This window comes from Podarcis pityusensis (assembly GCF_964106645.2).
Source record: "Podarcis pityusensis genome assembly, chromosome: 9".
NCBI classification, from domain to species: domain Eukaryota; kingdom Metazoa; phylum Chordata; class Lepidosauria; order Squamata; family Lacertidae; genus Podarcis; species Podarcis pityusensis.
The window spans coordinates 59,490,889-59,498,859 of NC_138034.1; the positions used below are offsets into that span (position 1 = coordinate 59,490,889).

The window sequence follows — 7,971 nt, forward strand, 5'->3', positions numbered from 1 at the left end:
GGGTGGTGGGCTCCGCACCGCGTGGCTTCCTCTCGGCGCAGAGACTGCCTCCTGCTGCTGCTTTGGAGGCTGCCGAAGCTGCTGCCGTCGCCGCAGCGAGCTCCGCAGTGGGCGGCTTCCTGTCACCCAGCGTATAAGACTGGGCTTATAAAACGAAACCCCAAATTGACACCCAAATACGCCAGAATCTACGGTAATACTGGGACTGAAACCAGATTCAAATGGGTTCAGGTGATCAGGATACTCCAAGCATGCCTGAAGAGCCACCAGTGATCTACAGCGCTTTAATTTTGCAGCAGCAATCTCATTTTGGGGTGGGCAGGGGAAGCAAGGCAAAATGCACTTGGAGTTGGAAGGCAACGGCCAGAGATTTTACTTTGGAGTTGGGCAGGGAGGCACTTCTTCCCCCACGCCCTCAGCACCTGCAGTTTTAACCTTGAATCTCAGTCGCATACATGGCCACAAGACTTCTCAAATTGCTCACAGACAATTCCCGGTCATAAAACAGACCTGGTACATGGCTAATTTTGAACACTATCTCCAGTACCTTGCCCATGATCTCTCATGCACCTTGGTGGATCTCTCACACACCTTCAGAAGGGAAGATTTAACATCTTCTTGGACATCCCCCACCCCACCACCAAGTCAATCTCTCCGTTAAGCTTTCATAAGTCATAATGGGCAAGGATCTAGAGCAGACGAAGCTGGCCAAACACCTTCAAGTGCCTTGTCCACAAGAACTTGAAAGGATCCCATAGAACTTGATTAGATGGCGATCTGGAACCTCCCCCAGAGTTATATTAATTGGCAATATTTTCCTTAAAGTGCCTTACAAATTTATCACAAGCCTCCGAGTGTTTTTGATATTTTCACATTGGAAAAGCTCTGCAGGATGGTTACTTGATGATGCAATGGAAGAGTGAATATATATTTTATTCATCACAATTGCTGCCATATGGCAGCATTTTTATGTGCTCTCACCTGTGCCTTTTTACTATACAATGTGTGCCACATATGCTTCAGTCACCACCCTGGTCAGCTGTGACCAAGGTATGTGAGTGGGTTGGCAGAGAATGGATGGATTTCGCTTTCTCCACCAGCCTGTTTGGCAGAAGGCAATCCACACCTGTTAAGCAATTAATACCCTGCATTTCCATGCAGGCTGCAGAAGACGATTTCCCCATTCTATGACAAGCATGGAAATACAGGATACCATGATTACTTACCTTTCTAAAATATTTGTAGGCTACCTTTTAAGGTCAACCCCCCTCAAGATTATTTCCAACATGTAGATTCACAAGATATAATCAGTAGTAACTTTAAAACCATAAAACACCTGCTGTATACAGCAGATTTTAAAGGTTAATATTCAATTGAAGCAACAACTTTTTCTTTTAGGGTTAATTAACAGGATGCACAACTGAAAAAGGACTATGGAAAATTATTCCAATATATGATTACAGAAGTAAGATTGTTATATGCACAAAGACAGAATGATACAGCCCTACCTATTATAGAGAAATGGTTGGTAAAATTATTGGACATAGCTGAGATAGCAAAGTTAACGTGTTTAATTGGAGAAAAATCATTACTGACATTTATTAAGGATTGGAAATTTCTTATGGCCATTTTGCATGAATGAGAAAATGAACTTGTAATATCTGGATTTGAAGATTGCCAAAATATTGGCTTACAGAAAATAGCATAGTTGGATGTTAATGAATGAATACTATATTTAGATGAAGGACAGAGCACTGGAAGTCTTTTAATATTTTCTTAACACACACACCCCACTCTCTCCTTTCCCCCTACTTTCTTCTCCTTTTTGATTCTGTTTCCTTTTAGATTAGATTTTTAAAGTATTTCTTTTATTCTGGTGTATTATAAAAAGATACTTTCATATATCTTTGGATAAGTATCAATAAAAATAGATACTTAAAAAACCCCACCATAACAGACAGTAAAAATAACTTTACTAAACAAAGAGAACTAGCATTATCACTAACTGCGAACAACATTCGCCCCAGTATGAATGAAATCAGATAACTAAAACTAATGCAGTTGGGATATTGTTTATGGGTTTTTGCTGGGGGATTTTGTTGCTGTTATTGATTATTATTATTTTTTGTATCCTTATTTTTAGATCTTATTATCATTTATGATTTATGTGGCAATTGTTCAGTTTGGCTGTCTATATTTGATGTGTTTTATTTATTGTTTATTACTACTTTTGTTAGGTTTGTAATTATGTAAATCCTTTAATGTTGTAAGCCACCTTGAGCATGGTTTTAACTATGGAAAGATGGCATACAAATAAAATGATGATGATATACAGCAACCCCAAAAAACATTTCTTTATGAAATGGCAAATGTAGGGCCTGCTTAAAGGTCTGCAAAAAGTGAAAGTGGTTTATGTATTTCCATGGAAGCAGGGTTCCACAGGTGTTGGGCCACTGTCGTAAAGTCCCTATCCCTTGTGCCCACCTGCTTATTTGCTTTCACAAATGGGCACACAAGTAGAGACCCTGATACAAGCGGCCCAGTACTGAAGGATTATTTCGAGTAACCTGACCACAAACCATTTAAGACCTTAAGAGAGCCAGGGTGGTGTGCAGTGCTTTGAGTCTCGGATTAGGACCCAGGAGACTACAGTTCAGATCCCCACTTGGGCATGAAGTTCACTGGGTGATCTTGGGCCAGACACTGAACTCACAGGGTTGTTGTGGGGATTAATTGACGAGGGAGAGAACCATGCATACCACCTTGAGCTCATTGGAAAAAAAGATGGGATATAAATGCATAAATTAAATACCAGCACTTTGAACTGGATCATAAGTCTACCACATTCTGACCAACCAGCCCTCACCAATACCCAGTATGTTGCATTTTGTGCCGACTGACATTTCTGAACCATCTTTAAAGGCAGGCCCACATGGAATGCTTTACAGTAGTCCAGCTTGGTTATCACTTGTGAACGGTTCACTAAGACAAGGTCTCTTCTCTCTAAATAGGGTCGAAGTTGGCACACCAGCCTAACTTGGTAAAAAGCAGTTGGCCACTCCTGTCACCTGAACTTTTCCATTTAGTGTGGAGTCCAAAACTCCCCAACTCCATACTTTGTCACTCAGGGGAGTGCAAGCCTATCTAACAACTGCAAACTTCCATCCAGAGAACTCTGTTTACCACCCCACAGTATTTCCTTGTCTGCATTAAGCCCCAGCCTGTTCACTCTTATCCAGCTCTAAACCACTTCCAGACAGTGAGGCAGGAGTTCCATAACCTCCATGTAATGAATAGATGGAAATGATATGGAGGTAGAGTGTCTACTGCATAGTGATGACACTTTAGCCCAAACCTCCAGGAAACTTCCCCCAGTGGTTTCATGCAGATGTTAAATGTGTGAGAGTCAAGATGCTCCATTAGACATATTCATTATAAGGCGCCATATATGTTAACAGATACAGTGGTACCTTGGTTTACTAACTTAATCCGTTCTGGAAGTCCATTCTTATCAACCAAAGCATTCTTAAACCAAGGTGTGCTTTCCCATAGCAGCGGGGGACTCAATTTACAAATGGAACACACTCAACGGGCAGCGAAACATGTTCTTATTCCTAGGCAAAGTTCACAAATCAAAACACCTACAGTGGTACCTCGGGTTACAGACGCTTCAGGTTAAAGATGCTTCAGGTTACAGACTCTGCTAACCCAGAAATAGTACCTTGGGTTAAGTACTTTGCTTCAGGATGAGAACAGAAATTGTGCAGATGCGGCATGGAGGCAGTGGGAGGCCCCATTAGCTAAAGTGGTGCTTCAGGTTAAGAACGGACCTCCAGAACAAACTAAGTTCTTAACCCGATGTACCACTGTACTTCCGGGTTTGCTGCGTTCTTAATCCAAGTTGTTCATAAACTAAGCTGTTCTTAAACCAAGGTACCACTGTATAAAGCAGAGTGGTAGCTCCCTAGCATCGATTTCCGAGACTTATCCTCCAAAAAGGACTGAAGCGACAGTAACACAGCACCTCTTCAGCCGAACCCATACTGACAGTTCAGAAAATACCAAGGCCAATAGCACTGAAAGACACTGAGAGGTCAATAACACATAGGACTGGACTCTCCACCACTTCAATCCATTCTCCAATGCAAGTAATCCACCAGGTCAATCAAGGCTGTTTCCAAATCAGCCTGAAACAGATAATCAGCATCATCTAATATTACCTGGAGTTGAAAAACCATCACACACTCCAGCATCTTGTTCATTAATGGCAGGTAACTGGACAGTAACTATCCCACATTTAGGTCGAAATTTGGTTTCTAAAGGTGACCACATCTGAGATCCATAGTTCCAGCCCAGCCCAAACATATTTTAGTAACTAGGAAGGGCAATGATCACTAGAACATGGTGGTAGGCCTCAATCCTGCAAAGAGTGGTACTGTCTTCAAGTTGTTCTAGTCCCATCTATTTCAAACTACGTCAAATCTATGGTATTCAAGTCAGCACATATGCAAGCAACTTTATAACTGAAATGTGCAAGCAAACTGATCACAGTGGGCCTTCAAGGGTTCCAGTTTTTGCAACCCAGTGTCTACATCCCCCCCCAAAAAAATCACTACTGGATGGCATTGAGAAAACACAATGGTGATGGAAAAGCCAGTATTTTTCACTTTCATCACCACAATGAAGAATGACTGAAAATGAACTCTTACTTGTGTTCAGTCATATTATTTATGAATCTCCCACCATTCATTCTAATCATCAGCCCTGCTGTCTCATCATCCTCAGCTTCTTGGAATACCAATAAACTGGCTTTACTCTACAACTGGATTGAGTCAATAGCTTGTTGTCCACACATTCCAAGCAGAGACCAAAGTATTGCGTGGTATCACAGACTTAGCATAATGTTATTTTTTGTGAAAGCACCAAAGCTACAGGACACAGCTAGGGGTGCCTACTTAAAAGAGTTAGGGTCCTAAACCAATATTAAACTGCTTCTAAACAGATTGGCAGCATCCTCCCTAACACATAGAGCATTCAAACAAAACAACGTCCTAGTCTGTACTGCCTTTAAAATGCTGGATTCCAGCTATGAGGCAGTTTTAGGGCACTTACCATATTTTTCGCCCTATAGGACGCACTTTTTCCTCTCCAAAAATGAAGGGGAAATGTGTGTGCGTCCTATGGGGCAAATGCAGGCTTTCGCTGAAGCCTGGTGAGCGAGAGGGGTTGGTGCGCACCGACCCCTCTCGCTCTCCAGGCTTCAGGAGAGCCCTACCGCCAGCCCCACAAGCTCGGGGGACAGCGGGGAGGCGGAACGCCGCCATCCCGCTGTCCCCCGACTTGGTTAGAAAGCTGGCGGGGGGGGAGAAGCCTGCTCCTCCCCGTCGCCAGCCCCGCAAACTCGGGGGACAGCGAGGAGGCGCAGTGCGCCATCCCGCTGTCTCCCGACCTGGTTTGGAGGCTGGCGGAGGGCTTCCCCCTCCCCCAGCCCCGCAAGCTCCCAGAGCAATGCCAAAGCTGCACACAGCTTCAGCATGGCTCTGGGTCCCGTTCTGGGGGCTGGGGTCGGGGGAAGCTCGGGCTTCCCCCGCCTCAGCCCCGCGCCTGGGGGGGGGAAAATATTTTCCCCCCCTTTATTCCCCCCCCTAAATCTAGGTGCGTCCTATAGGGCGAAAAATATGGTATGTTTTTTTAAAACTATTATTTATTAAATTTATTATTAGTTAAATGTATTATATTTGTATACTGCCCTATACCCGTAGATCTCAGGGCACTTTTAAATTGTGATTTCCTCATGTTTTATCAGGCTGAGGTTTCAATCTGCCTGAAAGGGACCCCCTAAGGTCATCCAGTCCAACCCCTCCCCCCTCCCCCGGTTTGTAATGCAGGAATCTCAACCAAAGCATCAATGTCTGAGAGCTGCTCACTAGTCATAGAAGCAAATGCAAAGTCAGGCAAGATCTCTTCAAGCTTCCACACACCTTAATATTTATTTTAGCAACCTGCTCACACGGCAACATCAGAGCGACAGAGTGAGCGTGGGGAGGAGTGGAGGGAACAGGGAATATTTTATATAATAATAATAATTTTTTATTATTTATACCCCACCCATCTGTCTGGGTTTCCCCAGCCACTCTGGGTGGATTCCAGCAGAATATTAAAATACAATGATTCATCAAATATTAAAAGCTTCCCTAAACAGGGCTGCCTTCAGATGTCTTCTAAAAGTCTGATAGTTGTTTATTTCTTTGACATCTGATGGGAGGGTGTTCCACGGGGCAGGCGCCACTACCGAGAAGGCCCTCTGCCTGGTTCCCTGAAACTTTGCTTCTCGCAGTGAGGGAACCACCAGAAGGTCCTTGGAGCTGGACCTCAGTGTTCAGGCTGAATGATGGGGGTGGAGAAGCTCCTTCAGGTATACTGGACCGAGGCCGTTTAGGGCTTTAAAGGTCAGCACCAACACTGAATTGTGCCTGGAAATGTACTGGGAGCCAATGCATGTCTTTCAGGACCGGTGTTATGTTGTCTTGGTGGCCACTCCCAGACACCAGTCTAGCTGCCACATTCTGGATTAGTTGCAGTTTCTGGGTCACCTTCAAAGGTGGCCCCACATAGAGTGCATTGCAGTAGTCCAAGTGGGAGATGCACCACTCTGGTGAGACAGTCCGCGGGCAGGTAGGGCCTCAGCCTGTGTATCAGATGGAGCTGGTAAACAGCTGCCCTGGATACAGAATTGACCTGCGCCACCATGGACAGCTGTGAGTCCAAAATGACTCCCAGGCTGCGCACCTTCAGGGGCACAGTTACCCCATTCAGGACCAGGGAGTCCTCCACACCTGCTCGCCCCCTGTCCCCCAAAACAGTACTTCTGTCTTGTCAGGATTCTACCTCAACCTGTTAGCCGCCATCCATCCTCCAACCGCCTCCAGACACTCACACAGGATCTTCACCGCCTTCACTGGTTCCGATTTGAAAGAGAGGTAGAGCTTTCAAAAGAGAGGTACAACCTCCATTCTAAATAAACACTCGCTCGGCAGCGCTTCCTTCTGCCTCCATAATCCGGCCGGCCTCAATCCCTCCACACACACACACACACACACACACACACCCGGCCCCCCAATGCCTCGGGGGTTTAGGCTCCGAGAGTCGGCACACACACACATCCCAACGCCCCCCTATCGCTCGGCCCTCCAAATCCCGGCCTCTCCTTCTCCCCCCCATCTCCTCCCCACACAATAGTCGTCCTGCCTTCCACCATCTTCCCTCGCGAGAAGGGGGGGGGGGGGGGGAAACGCCACTTTTGTCGCCTGGGAAGGATGAGGAAGACATTCCGCCTCAGATTAATGCACAGTTCCTCACAAACCACCTCGCTCTCTCCCTCCCCCCGTGGAGCAAATAGCCTGTGAGGCAAACAAAAGATGGGAAAGGGGGGAGGAAAAGGGGGCCGGCGCCACCGCCCCCCACCCTCTTTCTCCCTCCCTCCCCCCTCACAACAACACCGGGTGTTTCTTCCTTACCCCGCCCCCGCTCCGAGGAGGCGCGCGAGCCTTTCCAGAGCGCCGACACCGGCCAGCAGCGACGGCAAAAAGGGAGGGGAAGGAGGGGGAAAAAAAAAAGAGCGGGCTGTAGATGACGGCGGCGGCAGCGGCGGCGACAATGACGGCGAAGGCCGGCCTCAGCCAGCGAGCTCGGCAAGGCGAACGATAGAGACGGAGGGGAGAGAAAGGCGAGAGAGAGAGGCGAGCCGGGAGGATGGAGCGGGGGGGGGGAGGGGGCGTTGAGAAAAGAGAGAAAGAAAGGGAGGATTGTACCCCAAAGCGGCGCCTAGTGATGACCTCACTGAGTTTCCTTCGTTTTTCCCAGCATTCCTCTCTTTCTCTGTATCCGGCTTTTTGTTGTTTGTTTATTTATTTAGATATTTATCCACCATGGCTCTTCGTGTCCTACATGTGACGGGATATATGCATTATA

The 7,971-nt window shown here is 46.4% G+C and overlaps 1 protein-coding gene across 2 annotated transcripts in view; it reads right to left on the reverse strand.

Moving 5' to 3' along the window:
- Positions 1–7,971, reverse strand: part of SMARCAD1 (SNF2 related chromatin remodeling ATPase with DExD box 1) — a 390,786-nt gene that overhangs the window by 38,740 nt on the left and 344,075 nt on the right. Inside the window, exon 1 of one of the 2 annotated variants that reach the window (XM_081020719.1) lies at positions 7,518–7,769. The exons of the other annotated variant lie outside the window; for it this stretch is intronic. The gene's annotated coding sequence lies outside the window, so the exon portion shown is untranslated. Of the gene's footprint in view, positions 1–7,517; positions 7,770–7,971 lie in introns of those variants that run through there. 2 annotated transcript variants of the gene reach the window in all.